The sequence below is a fragment of the Acanthaster planci genome, linkage group LG03 (genome assembly GCF_054643075.1).
Source record: "Acanthaster planci isolate LZ-2023a linkage group LG03, COTS_SCS, whole genome shotgun sequence".
In the NCBI taxonomy this organism is placed as follows: domain Eukaryota; kingdom Metazoa; phylum Echinodermata; class Asteroidea; order Valvatida; family Acanthasteridae; genus Acanthaster; species Acanthaster planci.
The window spans coordinates 6,862,604-6,883,812 of NC_141779.1; the positions used below are offsets into that span (position 1 = coordinate 6,862,604).

Here is a 21,209-nt window from a genome sequence, read left to right on the forward strand (position 1 = left end):
TCTAGATTTTGACGTCAATGCGTGTAGCGGGCTAGCAATGGTTGCAAAGTCCCGGATGAACCTGCGATAACATGAAGCTAGGCCAATGAAGCTTCTTAGCTTGTTTACGCACTTAGGGACTGGTCAGTGAGCTACTGCCCTGACTTTGGCGGGATCCCTTGCCACTCCTTCCTTTGACACGATGTGGCCGAGAAAGCTTACGGATTTCTGAAAAAGGCTGCATTTCCTTGGCTTGAGTTTTAGGCCTGCACTCTGCAAACGTTCAAACACTTTGCATAAGCGTTCTATCTCATCATTCACTGTCTTGCCGAAAACGATGACATCATCTAAGTAACCCAGTAAAATGTCCCACTGGAGTCTGGCCAAGAGCTTCTCCATTAAACGTTCAAAGGTTGCTGGTGCATTTGCCATGCCAAATGGCATGACTTTGAATTTCATCTATACAGTGTCGTCGATTCTCAGCACAGGATAAAAGTCCTTTACCGTTACTGCATTCAAACCCCTGTAGTCAATGCGAAGGCGTTTCGTTCCATCCTTCTCCTTTACAAGCACTACATTTGCCACCCATGGGCTATCCGACTCCTCAATCAGGCCTCTCTGCTTCAAATCTTCAACCTGCCTACCGATTTCTTCGAGATTGCTTGCGGCGTGGCGCCTTGGCTATTGTTTGACCGGTCTATCACCCCCAGTGTTTATGTGGTGCTTAACCATGTTGGTATGACCTATGTCCCCCTCGCCACAAGAAAATACATCCTGGTACTTAATCAAGCAGTCTCTCAATTTATCACGGTCTTTTGGGCATAATCTGGCTGTACCCCTTTCATAAAGTTCATGCAAATGGGTCGGTAGGATGCCCATTCCAACGTGGTCTTTTTGTTCCGCAGACAGACTTTCAACTTTAACTGGTGAAACAGTTGCAGCCATGGTCCCTGCCCTGAGTGCACGCTTGTCATTTTGGGCTTAGAACCCGAATGGGCACTATCTCTGTTGGTAACTCAATCACAGACTTGGCCAAGATCAGTCTTTTTCACCAGCTCGGCCACCAGACTCGATTGGTTCGACTATTACTGGCCTATTTACACCTTCACAGTGTCCAACTATCGATCCGGCGAGAATCGCCTCGTATCCTCCAGGTATCTCCATAGTTTCACTTATTACAACTTGTCCAATAAATGACACCCCATCGGATGATGTGCACTTAATTCTTTCACCATTTTGCAAAACTCCAAAGTACAGCAGTCCAGGTTACCATCTGTTTGCAACAACCAATCCATTCCAAGCATTGCAAGTATCGATAGGTCAACAAATACGGCTTTTGCAGGTCGTAAAGTCCTACTGATTTGCAAGTCTACCCAGGCTGTTCCACGTACGTTCAATGGACTACCGTCAACTTGCCAATACTCAGTCTTCACAGCGTTCCAACACGGGCCATTGTTCATTGGGTAACTGATAGAAGACATCAGCCTCCCGACGGGCCTCTCGGTCATTTGTTCCCTGTTTCCCTGGTTATAGGATCGTTTGGCTCTGGGTTTCTGGCATTCTTTTGCAAAATGCCCCAGCGTGCCACAGTTGTGACACTCCAACTCGGTTTTATCACGCCATCTTGTATGTGCACGGTGAGCTTAGTGCTGGTAGCCCAGATGACACCGCTTTGAGGACTTTATCCATTTGCTTAGTCAAATCGCTTACACACTTCACCTGCTGACTTGCAGCTTTCTCAATAGTCTGGATCCAGTCCTCCATACCATGATCCATGCCCCTTGCAAACTTGGGGGACTTATCAAATCTCCTCTGAGACTCTACCTTAAGAAAGCTCTTTAAGGCAGCCTGGAGTGCCTCAGATAGGTTTTTTGGTCTCGCACGAAATACGCCCTTTCATATGTGTTGATCGGATACGGCATCAGCAAGTGATTTTTCTCCAACCAGTCCCTTGCTTCTTCAGGGATTTCCGGATATGCTTTTACTGCCAGCTCTTGGATTGCTTGGCATAACTCCTGCATAGTTTCTTTCGGCTTTTGCCAGCGATGACGTAGTTCAACAAGGAAGTTTTTGACTTGTTGACCTGGCCCAAATCTTCTTGCTAACAACTTTACAAGCTCATCATAACTCAGCTTATGCCCTTTGTTAGCTCCCTCTCCAGATACTGAGCTGCTTGGTCATTATCCCACCGGTTCACTAACTGCAGCTTTCAAAGTGCCTGTAATATTCTGTCCATGGGACTTTCCCACTGAAACAATCGGGGACTATATTTGGACGGCGCAGAGCTCGAGACATCTGCTCCTTCAGCCCATCTTCCCCAATAAACCTTACATCCTTCTTTAGCTTGGGAGGCTCCGCCTCCTCTGCCCTAAGATTGTCTGCCTCCACCTGATCAACCCTACTAATTGTTGGGTGTGTAGCAAAGCTCAACAAATCGCAGTGTCGCTTCTTCTCTATGCCAGATGCGCATGGAATGCGGACATTACTGTTCTTGTTCACATCTGGCTCTGACAAAGCAGAGATCACTGGACTGGATACCCTGTCTTTTCTAGGGGTTGTCCAATCAAAACTCAAGTAGGAAGGTGGGTTTCTGGGGTCTTTCGTACCGTACCCATGGTCGCGTACCCAGAAGTCTCACCCTTACTTTCAGCCAACAATTGGCATGGAAACTGCAACTCTATGTCCGAGTCTACCCGAACCATTTTATATGTCTGTGTAGCAGGGGCAGATTTAACTTATTTTTTTTTCTTTGTACTAAATGCAAATGTCCACACACTGTATAGGAGTAGCACCCCTTAGTCTACCCATCCTGAAGTTGCATTGTGCCCCTCATAATTGTTTACTTGATGATGACTCATGCAACTGGACAGGCACTGTGGGCATGCTTTGAGCCCAAGTCTCAGTAAGCAGGTTGGCAGTCGGTGAAGTAACACACCTATTAAATACCAGTCAAGTTCTGCCTTGAAAGCTCAGACCTGCGGTGGACTTGGTGAGTTTACTTTTATTTCTGTATTAATCTGTATTGTTAAAGAGAAAGACTTTTGTATTTTATGTCAGCTGACTGCTTTTCATGATGTCACTTTCATAGTTTGAGATATTGTTTCATCTTTACTCACATTATTGGCCAAGTGTTCTTTTGTAAGATTTGAACCAAATTCTAGCCAGATGACTGTAACTTTTACACAGTGTTTTGATCATTGCTGAAAACTTTTGGCCTACTCGGATATTTTTGTTCTTGTTGCTTAGCCTGTTTAAATACGAAGATAGTGTTTGTATTCACACAAGTGGATTTTTTTGGGAAGTTCTTCACTAGGAAGATTGACGATGGAGTCTATGTAGTTCTTTTTTTAGTAACAAATAGATCGTATCTGCGATTTTGGTTCTCTGCTTTTGGATTTGAGTCCTAAGTCCGTGCTTATGAACATTTTAAGTTAAAGTTGGTTTATGAGGAGGAGGATTGCCATGTAGATTCACTCCAGACCATGATTGAAAGTGAAGCAGAATAAATTGAGTTGAAGTGTATTTCTGCTGACTTAGTTGGTACATATGACAGAACACGGATAGATTTGTCTTACTTTTCTTTATTATTTAGTCTTGAACTCGAGTGCGTAAATTCTATTATCAATTTTTTTGTGCTTTTACCTGTGTGTAGTACGTACATGTATTTGTTAACCATGTGGCCAGTACATGCGTCCTGTGCAAGTCAGTTTTCTTTGTTCATGGACTCCCATATGCTTGTGCACATGTTTCAGCAGGAGGCTCAGGTAATTGCAGGGATTAAGAATTAGTGTGGCCTGCCTTCTTGGAAGTGGCCAGACCTTTTATTTATTACCTCATTGATATTCACGAGTTTTGGCAGGTCTCAGCCTTACTGCACATGTTTGTTACTGAAGCTAAAAAAGTTTATGATGCAAATTGAGCAACTGTGGATGTGCAGAGTAGTACTTTGTGCATTGGATAATTTCTTTGTCTTCAACTTGTATCTATATGGTTTTTATTACTTTTCCTTTGACTTACAGGTAGTTAACGCTTGAGTTGGATTGATCTGTAACTTTTCTTAGGTGCTGTGTTGGTTGTGTTGGGTTGTGTTGGCTTTGTTGGTTCTTCTTTTTTTTTTCTTGTTAGTTTGGGTTGGTCTTGTTTTAGATTGGTTAAGCCATACCTTGATTCTGTGGTGGGTTTACTTTGGTCTAGGATTGGTTTAAATTCTAAAATTAATTTTGGTCGTGGTCATATTTCTCCTACATTTTAGGTTTGGTTTCTGCAATTCTCTTGGCTAGATTTTCAAGTCTTTAGGTGAATATTTTAAAATCTGATTTTTGACCCAGTCCTTTTTTTTTAGTTCTCCAGTTACTTTCCTTTTTGGGGGGATATTTTTTAGAAAAAATAAAAGATTTTGTTGTTGGAATCAAGTTTCAGCTTCCATAGCCCTATTCTTTTAGACTTCTTGCGACTTCTCCCTTTTGATCCTTTTGAAATTTTTTTTTAGCGAGTTCCCCAAGTATTTTATTTTCTTCAAGTCTCTTCTGCATTTTTTATTCTTATCTGAAGTGTGCCATTTTTCCCCATTACATCTGTTGCAAACTTACTTGGGCGCCTCCTGCTGGGCCCGAATCAGAACTGTTAGCCTCCTTCAGGGCTGCTTTTAACTTTGCAATCTTCTTCAAATGTCGTTCTTTTTCCCGTTCAAATAACTAAAACTCTAATTGTAACTTTTGCAAGTCTCCCTCCCCTAACTGTTTAATGTCTGCCATATTGTAGATGTTTTGGTCCCTGACTTAATTGACAGGGATCGGGGGGGCATTTCTAATTAAATTGATAAACTGTATGCAAATTAGATGCAAAACAATCCCCGTATAGTTTGCCTAAACCAACAAGAATCCCACTTCTGACACCAATTTGTGAAGTCGCACCCCTTCAGTGGGAGCAGGACCCACGCTGTCTTCTTCAGGATTGTCCCTGAGCGGCTAGAGACTCGTCCGTCTGGATGGAAGTATACCTTCCCGGTATTGGTTTTTAGGTGTACATGCGGTTCGCACTCTATTACCTGTGTTTGCTAATAAATGTGGCGAGTGATTTCTAATGTCGAATAACTACTAGAATGGAGTCTACAAGAACCCGATAATTAAAAACCCACAAATTCCCACAGCTATCTGCAGTACCAATCGTCTCGCCTTCAAGTGTAAGAACTCCATCCCTCACTCTCAGTTTCTTTGACTGCATAGGATTTGTAGTAGCAATGTGGTGTTCTCTGCACGTGGGAAGGAAATGCTAGGTTTCTTTCATCAGCGCGGTTACCCTCTGGTTATCACAGACGCTGCCTTCAACGCTGTATTTTCAATCCTGTGCCAAGCAACGTGATTGCATCCCCCTCATACTCACACAGCACCCTCGAAACATCCCGGTACGTAATATTCTTCTCAAATATTCATTTCTAGTGTAGCTAGAAATTCATGATGGGGGGAGCCACAATGGGGGCATTAGCATGTTGTGGGGGATAGTGATCTGTATGCTGGAATATATTGTTATTTTTGGGTGACCTATATAAATGAATGCATTTTAGGCACTATGGGCATTTTTACTGAGGGTAACTGAGCTTTAGGGGAGTACTGGAACTTTACTGTGCCCCCGTACACTTCTGCAATGTTTCATTGAATTGTGCATTTAGGTACATGAGGAGGGTTTAATCAAGTAAATTCGGGGTGTTTTATGTCGAGACTGCCATTTTTTTTTCAGAAAGCTGTATCCTGGAGGGCAAATGTTTTTAAGTTGCACTTATCCAATTTAGTTTAGAGGCTTTTATGTGATAATATATGGATTTTCGTAAAATATGGGACCATCCAAAATACAGTTGTCAGTGAATGACTTAAAAACTAAAAAGAAAAAGGTTGTTCGATTGGTTCATTTATTCCTGAGGTTGCTTTATCTGAAACCTGAAAATATCAGTTTGAAATTAAAAAAGACAACTTATAGGAAGTAAACTTAGAAAATTCCTTTACACATGTTCACGTCTGGAAACTTGCAACGACTCCAGTAGATAATCGAGCCAATTTCCTCTTGAGGATTGTTGTTCCCTTTTTTTTTTCAGTCCTTGGTGTGAAGGGGTTATCTTGAGAGGCAGTCAGCAAACTACTCTGCAGGGTTTCTGAGTCACACTGATGGCTTGTCTCATGTGCTGCCAACTTTGGCCTGCATTGCTGCATTCTACACAGGCAAATCTAAGAGTTTGCTGGAAGTAGTCGGTTACGTTTTTAATGCCCATGAAGTTAACATGTTGTTTGGACTCTGGACACTGCATTCTGTTGAACTATCTTTACTGAACAAGTGCCTGATGCAGTTAAGACAAAATACATGCTTGCATGGTGTTTCAACAGGATTATTCAAGAATTGTTTACATAGTGAACAGTTATACATAGAGCATGTGAGAGTGAAACCCTTTTGGCATATTTGTTGTTCATCTGCATCAGTTAGGGAGTGGAAGTGATGTTGAGGTGTAATTGGCTGTGCCTTTGATTTTGCAGCCAGACCAGTTAGGGGTTTTCTTGGCCTACCTCGTTTTGCTCTTTGTTTGTACAGACACTCATTTGACTCTGAGGAATGGGGTTTCCACTCAGCAGGTATGTGCTTCATTGTATAGGCGTAGTACAGGCGGCATAAATGCACATGGGTGCACATCCTCGGTGTCACTGGCCACGTCCACGCTGAAAAATAGACAAATCTTCCCAATATAAGCAGAGATTTTCATTGGTTTCTTGCCTCTTTAATTGTTACCACCGCAGAGCCTACAGAGTTTTCCCAAGAACTCTCGGTGGTCTTCAAGTGAACCCGTGCTCAAACTTCAAATCATATATGGTTTCGCAAGCAGGTGTATCAGCTTAAATGCTTACGATTAATATTTAAATTTACTGCGGTGTTGTAAACAGCAATTAGATTCATGGTCCTCATTGATTTGTTGAAAATATGTTCTGAAACCAAACTGTTTTGAGATACTTTCCCACAGGTCACATTCACATTGGAAAACTACATGTTTCACATTTTGAAAAATCCAGGTTTGGGACTCTTCTGTTATTTTAATAATTTTTTTACAACAGTCGGGACAACGTGCACCACTGTATATGACTAGCCTATGGGAACTTGCTGACGCGCCCCTACTTTGAGTCTCCCAAAGAGAAAATTGACTGAAGTCGACAATGCTTTCAGTTTACACCCTGAGAATTTCTTATGACCCTCAAACCAGCGTGAATACTTCTATTAAACATTGTTTTGTATGGTGACGTGCCATTTTTGCTCAAGAAAACTGTTGAGGTAGTGAAAAAATATTACTTTTATGTGTGAAAGTGGTTTTGATTACTACGTTGATTTTTTTGTTTGTTTTTTTTGTTAATGTAGATTTTGTTGTATCTGAGAAGTGTAAAATAATTTTTCCAAATGTATTTTACAAAATCTATACTATTTCTATACAGATATCACATAACACATAACAGAGCATACCGAGGCGTCTGAAAATTGTCAGTTTTCTGGCCTTTCGTTTGGAGAAAATATACCAAACGTCGTCTGCTCCAGTTTATTATGCTGATATAACCCAGTGCGCATGCATGACCTAACCAACTGAGCAAACACAAGCCTTATCGTGCTGTAGAATACGTGAGAGGGCCAGGTGAAGTCTAATCTCTGTATGTGAAATAAAAATTACATCCCTAAAACAAGGCATTCTTATAAAAGTCATCCACTACATTGTCAGTTAAGTGAACATGTAACCGAATCCACTTCGCCAAAAATCAGATTTTTGAAACCAATCCCTTCCATTTTCCTCCAAGCAAAACTTGATTTAACAAAATGACAGGCTTTACTAAATCAAGAGGGCGCTATAGAGGAAACTGAGCCCACAATTGACAATAGAAAGATTAGTACTTTGTCTGAAATATGAGCATTAACTCAGCTTATCACAGTCCTTACACCATACAAACTACTAGATTTTTGGTGAACCCACAAAATGAAATAAGTTAGAATGTACTGCGGAGGTGATCACAGTAATGAGAATTCAAAGAAAAGTAGGGGGGAGCCCTGACCGTATGGCTGATGTGGCTGTCAAGGAATGGTGCCATCTTAGAAAGTTGCAAATGTACCAAATTTGGTCTGCTAAAAAAACACTTCATGCAAGAATTTCTAACAATCATGAACTTCAGGAAGCTCTAAACACCTTCCTGTTTATGTACACTGGTACATGTATGGCTGATTTAAATAATGGGAGGAAAAGGAGGCCGGGAAATTTACCTGCAAATTTCAGGTCGAATATACATGATCACACACAACACAAGGAGGCGGCAAGTTGGCATAAGCAACCTCCGGCCCTTGGTGGCGCACTTCAACTACACACACCTGGCTTTGCGACAACACGGCCTCCATAGGTTGTCTCTAGCCTGCAACCTACACATACATGTATGCATTATTTTCTAGTTCATTACTCCATTCACTCAGTGCTCCCTCACTCGCTTGACTCCCATGGGAGCAGCTGCCATGATCTTCCTCTTTATTGTAGCACCAATGTCAGGAAATGGAAAAATGTAAAATTTGTGTGGGTTTAATATCTTACATTTGTTATTCTGCTCCCCTCGTTCCCGGGATACTTTCCAACCTTATACAACCCTAATGGAACTATCTGTGGTATGCAATGGTGGAGGTCATGATGTTTACCTCACTTCCTAACTCAGTCCATTGTTTTAGGGGAACTTTCCCACAGTCCTGACCAAGTATTTTTAGAAAAAGAATGCCGGTTTTCGTTCTTTGGGAGATTCATCAAATTGGAGGTTGCAAGTTGTTGGACCCTGGGAGAAAATCTGCTGATCCTGCTGATTAGCAGAGTTACCCAATGAACCTTCAAAGATTTGACCGATGGGGAAGCTTATATGCAAATCAAACTTTGAGGAAGGGTTGGTCAAACTTGCAAGTGACCAATCATAGTCTTGATGGAAATGTCCATCAAGAGACTATAACAGGCATTTAAGGGCCTATTTGGGGGTCATAATTCAGTCTGCATCACCACCCAGCAGACCACTGGTCAACAGCCCGACACTCAAGTCTACACAGTAGCAATATGGGGTGAGTTGCTGTCCTTAGTAATCTACCTGTGTGTAACTTCATTTTTAAATTTATTTTGATTACTTAGTGTAATAGACTGTGTTACTTCTGATGTTGATGGACTTGTATTGTTAGCTTGTTTTTATGATCAATCACCATCATGGCATTCACATGAAGTTATTTTACAGTGTACTCTTTTCTCCATTTGATTCAACAATGTCTTAGTTTGTAATTAAGGATGATTGTACACCTTGTAAGGATAAATTTCTGTTCTATTATATAGCTCAAGTGGCATCTGTGTTGAATTGTGTTGAGGCAGATGTAGCCAGTAGTAGGAGAGAAGCCAAGTTAGCATATCCAGGTTAGCTCCGGAATTATATTGTATATTTATATTCCAAGCAGTTTCACACTCTGACTTTTGCAACTGTTTTTACATGATTTTATACGCCAGATTGGAAAGTTAGTATGTGCTCACCAACACAGATCAAGAGGTTTTATTTGTGCGCCAAGTCATTTTATGATGTGTTGTGTGAAAACTACCCAAGAAAGTGTTGTGTAATTGGTCGCATTCCTTCAGAAACAGCTGTGTTTTGGTTATAACAAGAACTCAAGGCTATACACTCCAACCACTGTGTATGACCCATGACTTTTTACTACCAGTGTGTGTGCACAGTATTTGCACCATGGAGGTTGTGTGTAGTAATTGTTGTATTATCTACTGTACATGTAAGTAATTGTGTTATTTTCCTAATATTACCGGGGTCCGTCCGTCGGCCTGTCGACCCATATACCATCCAATCAGTCTGTTGACCCTATTTATTGAGAAGAGCTTCAAGAAAGATTTCGTCATTTGTAGAGTAAACAACAGAGACAGTGTCGTCGTCCGTTAATCGCGGTCGTATCAGTGAGAACCTTGCACTTGCAGCGCAGAAACCTATCCGGCAGCCCGGCCGGATAATACGACACTAATACTAACAGAGGTGTTCCCTAAGCTTCGCTTCGGTGTCATTTCTCTACCACTCCTTTGCTCTCTCTACCCTGATTTTTCCAGTAATTGTCTATGAACGGTAAGACTGTTACATTTTATTGCTTCAAGTCCCTTGTTCATACTTTTGTTTAGTCTTAACAGACTGACCTTTGACTTTGCCTAAACTTTCTTCAGTCGGATCTTGTCTCCGGGCTTCCCTTCGCCAGTTGGCTTTGTGTGTTATATTTGTATATATCTTTTAGTTCCCGGAATAAAGTTGACAGAATGAACATCGTGTTTTGTGATTCTGGTATTTTCTACTTCCTTTCTTGTATATATTTCTGGCTTTCGGAATAGATTCATGGAAGTTTGTAGTGTCTTCTGCTTTCAACGTACCCAACGCAGTCACTAAATATGCAAAGTTCCTTTGCATATGATTACATTCACTAAAAACTAGATCAACAGTAGTGCACCCTCTAGTCCCATGATGCAGAGCAGCCACCATGTTCATCCTTCTTTTCCTTGGCGTGTATCCGAACGGACATGTCAGTTTTGGCATCCTCAAATTGTCCAGTTTTCTGTTTCACTACACGTTCCTGTGTTAATTTGATCAACTGTAATGTATTGTATTAAATGTATATTCCTTAATTTGATATATTTTTCTTGACAGGGTGTATGAATTTGTCGTTTTCGTGGCATTTCTTTTCTCTGTGTGTGTATTTTCATAGGTTCTACATTGAATCTACGCAGGAATATCGGGGATTCCACGAGGTGGTGCGGAGATTCGTTCCAAGGGTCCCCCACCTTCCTGGTAGACATGTAGGGTCAGTGGAGTGACCCTGGGACTGTTGGGACAAGCGAGGTATTGCGGCGTTCATTCTGCGGCTGCCATCTCCCCTGTAAATGAACAGGAGTCGGTCTGTGGATGATTGAGTGGCATTGCACGCTATACTTGTGATTCCACATTAACATCTGCTAGCAGACCCAGTCCCTGTCCCGTCCAGGGTTAGCCACGCCACACTTCAGGGTCTGGGCTATAGAGCGGGTGGTATCCAAATGCTCTGCTCCCTCCTCTAACCACTTCATCGCATCGCAGTCAACAGCAGTGCAGAGTGGGTCTGTACTCGGGGTGAACAGACGGCCCCAAGCCTCCCACGCCAACTTCCCGCTGAACAGCTTCGAGCAGAACGTGATCCATCCTCCTGCAACATTATGTACTCAGCCAACTTAACTCCTTTGAAGGCAAGTCTTCGTCTCTATTGCAGAAGGATATGATCCAGATCTTGGGTCCCCCTGCTAACCCTCCAGCGGCTGAGGACCCATTGCATCCCTCCTTCAAGTGCCACCTAGCTGGACTGGAGACGTCAGCACCGCTCTTCCCGGAGCTCCCTCTAGACCATAGTGGCTTCAAGATCTTTAAGGTTCTTGCTGACACTGTTCCTGGCCAGGTCAACAACTTATTTCCAGTTCTTCAAGGACGACTATGGGAACTTTCTCTCCATTCCCAATCTTGTCTTTTGATGCTCAGAGGTTTACCGGGAAGATCCCTTTCAAAAAGACAAATCTACCTTCGAAACTACCCTTCCTGAGCTTGACAAAGCTTCACGTCATGGCCCTCACTGTACGGCCTTTCTGGCTCTCCTCTCCGAGTACCTACACCCGTCTCTTTGTTTACTTTCTCAAGTAAGCCTCCTGAGGGTGCTATTCAAGTTTCATGTTACATGACCATGCCGTTCGGCATCCATGTTGGTTTTTGGAATACAGAGGTTCTACACTCAGTAGCATCAGTTCGTGCCCCTGCGTCCATTCATTTCACAGACAAAACACCTGTGAGGAAGACTCACCAGTGACTTCGGACCTTGCAGCTGTTGCTCTCCGAGAGCTCAATGTCAATTCTATCTTCGAGCAGTTCACTCAGATCTCCGTTTTCGCCACTTCTGCACCATGTCCACCGGAAATTTCATGAGAATAATGGAGGCTTCAGCTATTGACACAACCGACAATCTTAGTTTCCGCGAACCTCTGAGACCGGCCCCTCCCCGCCAGTCCCGTTCTGATGATCGCCAAATTCAACCCTTAGCTTTGCGAGCTAATAATCGCTTGGGTTCATAGGGACAGTTGTGCGGCTTTTTCTTCTCTTGTCTTCTCTGTCTTTCTTTCAATAAAGGTAATATCTTCCAAATTCATTCACTGATTTCAGCCAAATTTGGACAGAATCTAGCTTGGCCGGAGTCTCATGTGTAATGACAAGCATGTTTGGCCAGTGGTCGGTCACCAAGTGGCCACTAGTGGTCATTTTCCTCAGAATTACAATATACTTCTTCCACAACCTCCGTCCAGCTATTGTTAAACTTGGTCAGTGGCATGTCTGGACAAAACCTCACGGAAAATGTTTACAGAACCTGGCCAGTGGTCACCTGCTGGTCGTTTCCTTTGAAATTACAAATAAATTCCTTCTACGATCTTGGTTCAATGATATCTCAGGACCCAGTATCATAAACTGTGTTTATACAATTTGGCCAGTGGTCTTGTTGGTTGTCCAAATGTAAAAATTGATCATTTTCATCTTTGCAGCAAGCCATTCAGTTTACATAGAATTCGGCCATTGGTCACATGGTGGTCTGTGGTGGTCACTCAATTTAGATCAAATATACTAATGTTGGCCTACTAAATTATTTAGCAGAGAGCCGTGATGTACGTAGCCTCAATGTCCATTTTGTACTGTGCACACAGCAACACACATTACGCCAAGGGTGCAACCTTGCAAAAAGGCCAGAAATACGTCTGCCGAGCTCATTAATCAAAGATACACACTCAAAGTATTCTATATTAGAGGTTCCTGAGAGCCATTGAACTGGGGAATTGAAGAATTATGGCACTGAACCTCAGGGCCGGACTCAGGGCTTCCATATCTTAGCAATATGGATGCAATCGAGTCCAAAAGGGGCACTATTTGAGCCATATTTCAGAGGGATGCATTTTCAAAATGGCTACTTTTCCATGTAGTGAAATTTCCTTCGTTTTAGGGGTGGTCTGCTTTGGGTGAGAATTTCTCAAAAGTCATTGGTCAACCCACCAAATATTGAAAAGAAAATGAAAGAGGACATGTGGAACATCATTTTTCTGTGCAGCCTGAACACCTGTGAGAGTTGTGAGTATTTTTTTTAAACTATTTTTGAAGTATGGGGATTTATCACTGCTATCTATGGGAATTTATTTGTAGTGGTGCACCCCCACCAGGCCACTGCCCACATGCATTGCCCACTGCACATTTCCTCCTGCAGTTTGCCGTGACCACACAACAGATTCAAAGGTTTGAAATGAGCTCAATACTGCCGTAAATCCTTCAGCTCATTTCAATACCTTTTAACTTACTGTGCGATGATGCCTGACCGCAGAAAGGAGTGCAATGCTCAAACAACAGTCCTTTAAATTTTGTAATTTGCTTACACTGAGTTTGATCATTGACAACCAGTCAATAAATGACCTTACATTTAAGGCGTAATATTGCTAGTTTAGAGGGTCTACGGAAATGCTCTTTTTCAAGTATAAGGTCAACATCGCAACTTAACCATTTACCATGGTAACCGATTCCTATTGGACATACGGGCACAATACAACTTCAGCACGGTATTTTGATGAACTCATATTCCATGCATGACGCAGAAGAAAAGTTCACTTCCACTGATATTTTAAATACACTAATAGACTGCCCACTTTAGAATACTACACATCCCAAAAATTTAAACTTTCCCACGTGCAGCTGGCAATTACATTTTGTCGACCTTTTCTACTTCTTTCCACAGTGGTTGTGGGAAATGGCCTGTCCGGGACAAAATCTGAAACCTCTGAAGGTGTAGGTTATCTTGACTACCTCAATTCGCGCTAGGAGGTAGTCAAGCTGACCATATTCGTTCGGTGGGTTTAAGAGTTTTTTTTGTTATGCTACCAGAAAAAAAATTAACGCACGGCAGCGAGGTGGTTACTCACTGCTATGACGTCACCCGGTCGCATATCATTTCTACTTCCCACACACGAGGTGGAATCGGCCAATGACAATCTTGGATTTCTTCATGAATATCTATGAGGTGTGGTAAAACTTACAACAATCTGTGTTTTTTTTCCGCTCGGGGTGCACTTCAAGTCGGGGCGCGGGCACACTGGATAGGCAGCTCCGCTCTTTGCGGTATAGTAGTGCAGTATATAGGAAGCCAACGCACACCGACCGCTACCTGAACAACCGGTCATTCCAACACCCCAGCATCAAGGCCTCCGTCAACACAACACTCGTACGTCGAGCATACAACATCTGCGACCAAGACCACCTACAACCAGAACTCCATCACATCTCCACAGCACTACAGCGGAACGGGTTCAAGTCAAGACAGATCAAGACCCTAGACCCCCCCCCTCCAGACCAGCAGGTCTCCTATGCCCAAGGTCAACCCATTAGGCACATTAGTTCTGTCACCCTCCCCTACATAGGCAATATATACCTCCCACAGGATCCAGCGCATCCTTCAACACCATGGCATCAAAGTCTTCCATACCGCCCCCAACAAGATCAAGGCTACTCTCCAGTCTCACAAGGACAAACAAGACCCCAAGACCAAGCCAGGGGTCTACAGGATCCCCTGCGAGTGCGGCAAGGTGTACATTGGCGAAACTGGCAGAGATCTCACTACCAGACTCAATGAACACCGAGCCCACGGACGACGGGGGGATCTCGAGAAATCTGCCATCATCAAACACTCCAGCACTGAAGACCACCAAGTCCACAGGCAACAAGCCCATCTCATTGCCAACATAGAGCAATGGCATTCACGCCGTGTTCGTGAGGCAATTGAGATTCACAAGAACAGAACAGTTCCGCAAGACACAGGCTTCACCATCAGTGACATCTGGCGCCCCATCCTCAACCCTTCTTAGTCCGCCTCATGGGTCATCTATACCCTTGGCACCCTGCCCCAGTTCTTCCCATGTTTACCCATCCACACCCACATCAGTACTGCCACACCTGAGTAAGTTTCCACCACGCATCACCGAGCCATCCCTTCTCCAGACTTCCCGCCTTCACGCATCATCGGACTAATCCCTGTCTCCAGAATCCTCCACCAGACTACTTAAGCTCCACTCCCAGTCAGTATTCGGCGGTCTCCTGATGACGAACAGAGCTTACTGCTGGAAACGTCAAGTACCACTGGTTCTTTTCAGAACCGCAAATACTCACAAAAGAGATACGTCTATGGTGCTACCGCAAACCTTCTTTCTATTATACCTCTTCACCATGCAAACCTTCAAGACTTGTCTTTTATTTAGCTGAGCTACGCATTATGGACATGTAGCAGAGACGCTAATTTTGTATTAAATTATTCATGCTGTACTCTGGCGTAATCGCGTGTTCCTTCACTCCTTTGTCCTTGAATTTTCTCTGCTCAGTTTTGGCATGTCGAAATTCCCTTCCACGTGGCTGCGTGGTTGGGCGTGGCAAGGTTCCCTGAAATGCTAATGTTCAGAAACCTCAGACTTTGTAACTGTCACTCGTTCGCCACAGATGACCGTGTAAGCACTTTCACGAACCCGGCTCTACACTTTGTACACGTGAATTCTTATTCTGTATTTTATCTTTTTACACACGACACTTAGATTCTTGCACACGACTCTAGCAGGAAGTCATGTGACTTTTGAGATGGAAGATTTTCATTGGTTGAGCTGTTCAGCGACGCTCAATTCCTAGGCCTCTAGAATCCTATAAATACAGCAGATTTTTTCTAACTCGTCGGTTAGGTGCGGCGGACCAAACCCATGTTATGAGAGCGGAACCTAACGTAGTGCGGCGGTTGGACCCTTTCCGAGAGAAGTGCGGTGAGTAACCATTCTTATGGCGAAGAAATGTAACCATATGAATGGCCAGCTAGCTTAGCTTGGACCATGGTGATTCTACCTCCATGCTTGGACCGATGCGAGAGCGGTACGAACTAGCCCAGGGTGCTAGTGAGAGTCGTAGCGGCGCGTCACCGCTACGTTCGAACTGATTGCCGGGCGAGACACCCCAGTGTCCCTCGCCACCCTTGTCTTGCTAACTAGTCCTCCCCGTCTCTACGCTGAGCCAATGGTACACAGTGCGGCGACTTCATCATTGCGCTCATCACACTGCTGTCTGAGCGGCAGTGCGGTCGGTACATGTCCGGCGCTGGTCCTGTCTAGCCCTTGCTAGTCACCGTGGTGGTCCGGAACAGCTCCCACCACGGCCCGGCCCGGCCCGGCCCAATGAGTGTTAGCCTAGCTGTGCAATGCCACACCCACTCCGTCCGACTTGCATTTCCAATGGTCCTGCCAAACCGTAGTCTAGTTACACTCGTATACAACTTCGCCTCTCTATAACTTTGCCCTTTGTGTGTTGTATTATGTTAAGCTACACCTTCTTCAAACCCACATTGAACTTTGATGAAGAGAAGTGAGAGCAATAAACCAACAATACAGTTTGACTGTCACCCAAAGCCCTTGTTTCACGTTTACCTTTTAATAAATTGTTGACCCCAAATATCACATCCCGTACGACTTGATATTTAGGGAACGCAACAGTACTTAAAAAAAAACACACACACAACACGCCCTCTGTTAATTATATATAACGGGTTTGCCCTTACCCAACGTATATTAATAAACACTGTGTGCTCAGTGCTTGTTCGAGAGCTTGCGAAAAAATATCACAAGCTTACTCGGGTGGGACTCGAACCCACGACCTCCTGCTTACTAGGAGCAGATGTCTTAACAACTCGACCACCGAGCTTGCTGGGGTCGGCAAGCTTCGCAAGCTCTCGGACAAGCACTGAGCATACAGTGTTTATTAATATACGTTGGGTAAGGGCAAACCCGTTATATATAATTAACATCTCCCCAACGCAAAAAAAAAAATACATCTTGAAAACGCCCTCTGTTGCTCCGCTCAGAGCGGATAGAGACCCGGGCTCACCTGGCTCTTGCTGGCTAAAATACACTGTCAAAATTGCACCTCCCCCCAAAAAAAATGTTCTAAAGTCACTTACGAACCGGATACGGACCGCAACGTCCGTTCAGCTGGCTGGACTGGGACGTACCTTATGGGTGGCCAAAAGGGCCAACATTATTTTGCACAAAAATAAACAATGACAAGAACTTTTCTGGGGCATATTGTTTTCAGATGTTGGTTATTTAGGTTTTTTTTTATTATTTCTGCTATAAATGTTTTAGAGTTTGTTTTGTGTTTTACCATTTACATTTTGATAAGAAAATGGTTGTTCTCCCGTGATTGTTCATTTGCGGTGAAGTTATTTTTTATGGCATGTAACTTTCTTTTTTTTAATTAAAATTTTTAATAACTTGTTTCTCAAATGGTTTTGGTGCTTTTGTGTTTTATTAAGACCTTAGCAGTCATCAGTTTATGCACAAAAATCTCTGCTCTTGTACTCTTTGGCACATTTAAGCCGGACTTGTCAGCAGACATCTTGTGTGCACCTTCAACATTTCCAAAAACTTTTCATAGCTGATATGTCCGTGCTTCTTGAAGCACATTAGCTCTAGTTCCTTTCCTGACAGCCATTTCGTGGTACGACATGCGCTTTACTCCAATACTGTACTGCCAAGCACGCGAGTTTGCTCATCAAGATCCTTCGCGATCGAGTCGCAGCAGTTTCGCTCTGGCCCAACGGTCTGGCCTGGAGCCTGAGTCTGCTGACAGTGAAAGCACACCAGTTATGCACTTCATGCATCATCATCCACATCAATTTTTAGGCGATCCGGACAAACTTCGCCACAGACATCTCTTCAATTTTTTTTCCAGAATGTTCAACCTGTTCGTAGAGGGCGCCGTTGAAACACCGTTGGAAACAACTCAATATCTATTACCACTTTTAAACAATAAGCACACTTCTAATTTTGACCGGAAGGGTTACGTGATTTGACTCGCACAACAAAACTGCGAGAGGCCACGGTTGATTTTTATATGGATTTTAAAAAGTTTAACATTATATTTAACTATTCAAAATTTAATAATAAATCCTTGATGACGTCATCATGACGTAATTATGGTGTAGCTTTGCTGACGATCAAAGATAGTTAAATTACCCATATGGTGCCTCAAAAACGTGTACAAGGTCAATGGGCTGAAATAAATATTAAAAAATATACAATAAATCTCTGGATGACGTCATGACATTATTGTTCTAAGACCATATATACACAAGGGTCCTTCGTTCATGTAAGTTTGATGAAGATCAAAGTTGCTAAGGGATTAAAGTCGATGGTGGAAGAAACGTGTACAAAACAAAAGGGGATTCGGGGCAGAAGAAGTCGGAAGAAAAACGAAAAAACCTAAATTTACTCGATCAGTTGATGTAAAGAGCAAGGAGAGGGATCGCAACAACCAGTGGATGTTTTAAAGACTACTATCTCGCCAGAGACTGACCTTTGGAAGCAAGTTCACATCTGTCACCAGTTTTGAATGATAAGCCACTCCTGGTTTCAACCGGAAACAGGTCATGTGACTTTAGTACACGAGATGAAATGAATTTAGTGTTTGCGCTAAAATGGCAGTAAAATTGAAATTTTACTGCCATTTTAGCGCAAACACTAAATTAGGGGAAGTCGCGGTTGATTTAATATCGATTTTTAAAGATAAAAATCCGTCCATCTTCAACTGATTGTACTTAGACACCTGATGACGTCATCATGACATCATTATTCTAGACACATCTACACAAAAGGGTCCTTAATTGGTGCAAGTTTGATAAAGATCTGGATTGGTTTAGGAACAAAAGCTAGGAAAAATGTGTACAAAACAAGGCGTTGGGGTCAGAAGAAGAAGAAAAGAAAAAAAAAAGAACAAATAATGAAGGCCTTTTTCTCAAGTCGTGATAAAGCTCCCCCCCGAGAATGCCTTTCCGCAACTTGCAAAAAAGCCCCCCCCCGGAAAAAAAAATTGACGAAAAGAATACCATTTCCGTGCGACTTGCGGAAAAGGCCAAAACATAGATGTAATGCCCTTCTCGCCAGCCAATAACTGATTTAAGAAATGGAGGGATTAATAGATGAATGTCACCGCACTAGTACTCAAACTGCAGTATGGGGAGAATAATTTTACCCAGACCTAATCCTACTGGCATCGGTGATGTATTGATCTTTACCGGGGACAGACGCCTCTATCCGTACCTACACTGAACGAGAAGTGATCATACCAGACACGGTGACACATTACAAATCACAGCTAAACCTACATTGGAATTAATAATAACTCTACCAGAGAAACCTTATTAAATAAAATCAGAAATCTTGCAGTGCAGTATCACTGTGCAGATGCAACATCAAAAAGGTGAGTTTTTACTTTACATTTGAAAACGGTAAGGTTTTGCTCGCACCGTATGTGCTATTGTAAACCCACTGCAGAATTCACATATATGTACTGAAACATTTCTGAGAGAGGGGTTGACATTGTCTTGTTCTTATGCACGTGAACAATGAATCAGCAAAGAAGAGAGAACTAAGCCCGGGAAAATCTACAAAAGTGCATGACTTTTTGTGTACAAACTGTAACACTGAGGCTTCTTCCTGAGATGACATCACAGTTTTGCTGGTGAATCTGGAAATCTCATGAAGCATAAAAGCCCAAAAGGCATTAAACCATTTGAAATAATGAAACAGAATTCGAAAATAAGGTTAAGTGAGGCAGAAAGGTACGTTTTAGAGGTTTGTAATCACAAAAATCTATTGCAGCCACCCTTTAAGGCACAACCCGTAAGTAAATATAAAATATTTAACCCACATACCTGTAATGAATATGAGATGAACATTCATAAGCTGCAGTGCAGAGAGTAACCTTTAATGCTGTACGTGTTTTGGTAGAACATTGAACCAACTCATTTTCTGTCCACATGATGTAGCACTCTCTCGACTAATCCATTTCTCTTACAGGTCAATGTTAAGTGATATTTCCCCGATCTAGATGTTCAAAACTATCAAATGAAACTGCATTCGTTCTTCTCAAAAATTTGATTATTGTAAAATTGGCCCCATTTGGTATGGCGAAACAAGCCTCCCTCTGATGTGGCAAAACGTTACATGCAAGCACCACTTCAAACAAGTTCAGCTCTCCAACTCATCTTAATTTTGTGTCTTTGCATAGTGGCAACATTAATGGTTGGTGGGAATTTATGAATTAAACATTGTTTTCAAGTGTGTCTAATGTGCGTGGAAGCTTAAAGCCTACACGCAGGTATATGTGTTAGCACTTTCGTGGAGACAATGGGCCAAAAATGAAGGTCCAGCTGTAATGAAATCGTGTATGTTGTTATTATTTTTAAAAAGTATATGAATATTCAGCCAAAGGGGAAGGTACGATTCAGACTCCACAGTTGTTGGGAAAACACACTTGACAGTGTTTTGAATATCAACAACACATTTTCGAAAAAAAAGAGGAATATGTTCCGTCGTAGACAGGATTCGAACCTGCGCGGGGAAACCCCATTGGATTTCGAGTCCAACGCCTTAACCACTCGGCCACCACGACTACTCCTTGAAACGGTTAAAAAAATTATAAAAGTACTTAAAATAAAACACGTTTCTGGTGGTGTGTTGGTACATGGTCATGGGGTGTAAAATGGTGTGAAGTTTATTTTTTTATTTGGAACGTTACATTTTGAGCTTATACAACTAAGCAAAAGTTGACTGCACGCATTTTCGCAGTCGGCCTGACGTCAATATGGACTTTTAACACACAGCAAACGCCTTCGTGCTGATGCAATAATGTACAGAAGTTCCCGGATTTCCGAACGCAAGAATGTTGAAGCGGTCATTCAGTTTGTGCACATGTATATGCCTACGCTTCGGGTGCGTTCGAGCGAGCTACTCCATTAACACGAGTAAACTCCTGAGCGCTCGAACTGCTGAGTACGACCCGAGGCTACTGCATAGAGCATGCAGAGACGGGATCAGGAGTGGTGGAGCGTGGCGCGAGTCATCGAGGTGTTTCCCGGAGATGATGGAGTAGTCAAAAACGTTCTGGTCAAGACCCCCCACGGGAGAAAAGGCGTAGCGTACAGAAGTGAGGATGGGGACCTGGTCATGTAGAGATCCATCTTTTGTGGCCCCTGAGGTACGAAGCAGAATTAGAGTCAAAAAGATCGGAACGTATTTTCCAAGAAATGTAAAT

At 42.8% G+C, this 21,209-nt stretch overlaps 2 long non-coding RNA genes and 1 other non-coding gene across 8 annotated transcripts in view; 2 read left to right on the forward strand and 1 right to left on the reverse strand.

Moving 5' to 3' along the window:
• The first annotated feature begins 513 nt into the window (after positions 1 to 513).
• LOC110989514 (uncharacterized) lies at positions 514 to 16,856 on the forward strand. The gene is made up of 4 exons (XR_015424616.1): positions 514 to 2,968; positions 5,205 to 5,383; positions 6,068 to 15,534; positions 15,698 to 16,856. It is a non-coding gene; the product is annotated as an uncharacterized LOC110989514 (long non-coding RNA).
• Positions 16,857 to 20,485: 3,629 nt separating this feature from the next.
• Positions 20,486 to 20,567, reverse strand: Trnas-cga (transfer RNA serine (anticodon CGA)). Its single transcript has one exon. It is a non-coding gene; the product is annotated as a tRNA-Ser (tRNA).
• Positions 20,568 to 20,626: 59 nt separating this feature from the next.
• Positions 20,627 to 21,209, forward strand: part of LOC110989512 (uncharacterized) — a 221,988-nt gene continuing 221,405 nt past the window's right edge. Inside the window, exon 1 of one of the 6 annotated variants that reach the window (XR_015424854.1) lies at positions 20,627 to 21,152. This is a non-coding gene — a long non-coding RNA (uncharacterized LOC110989512). Of the gene's footprint in view, positions 21,204 to 21,209 lie in introns of all 6 variants that reach the window. The other 5 variants (XR_015424856.1, XR_015424857.1, XR_015424855.1 and 2 more) reach the window with 5 other exon arrangements.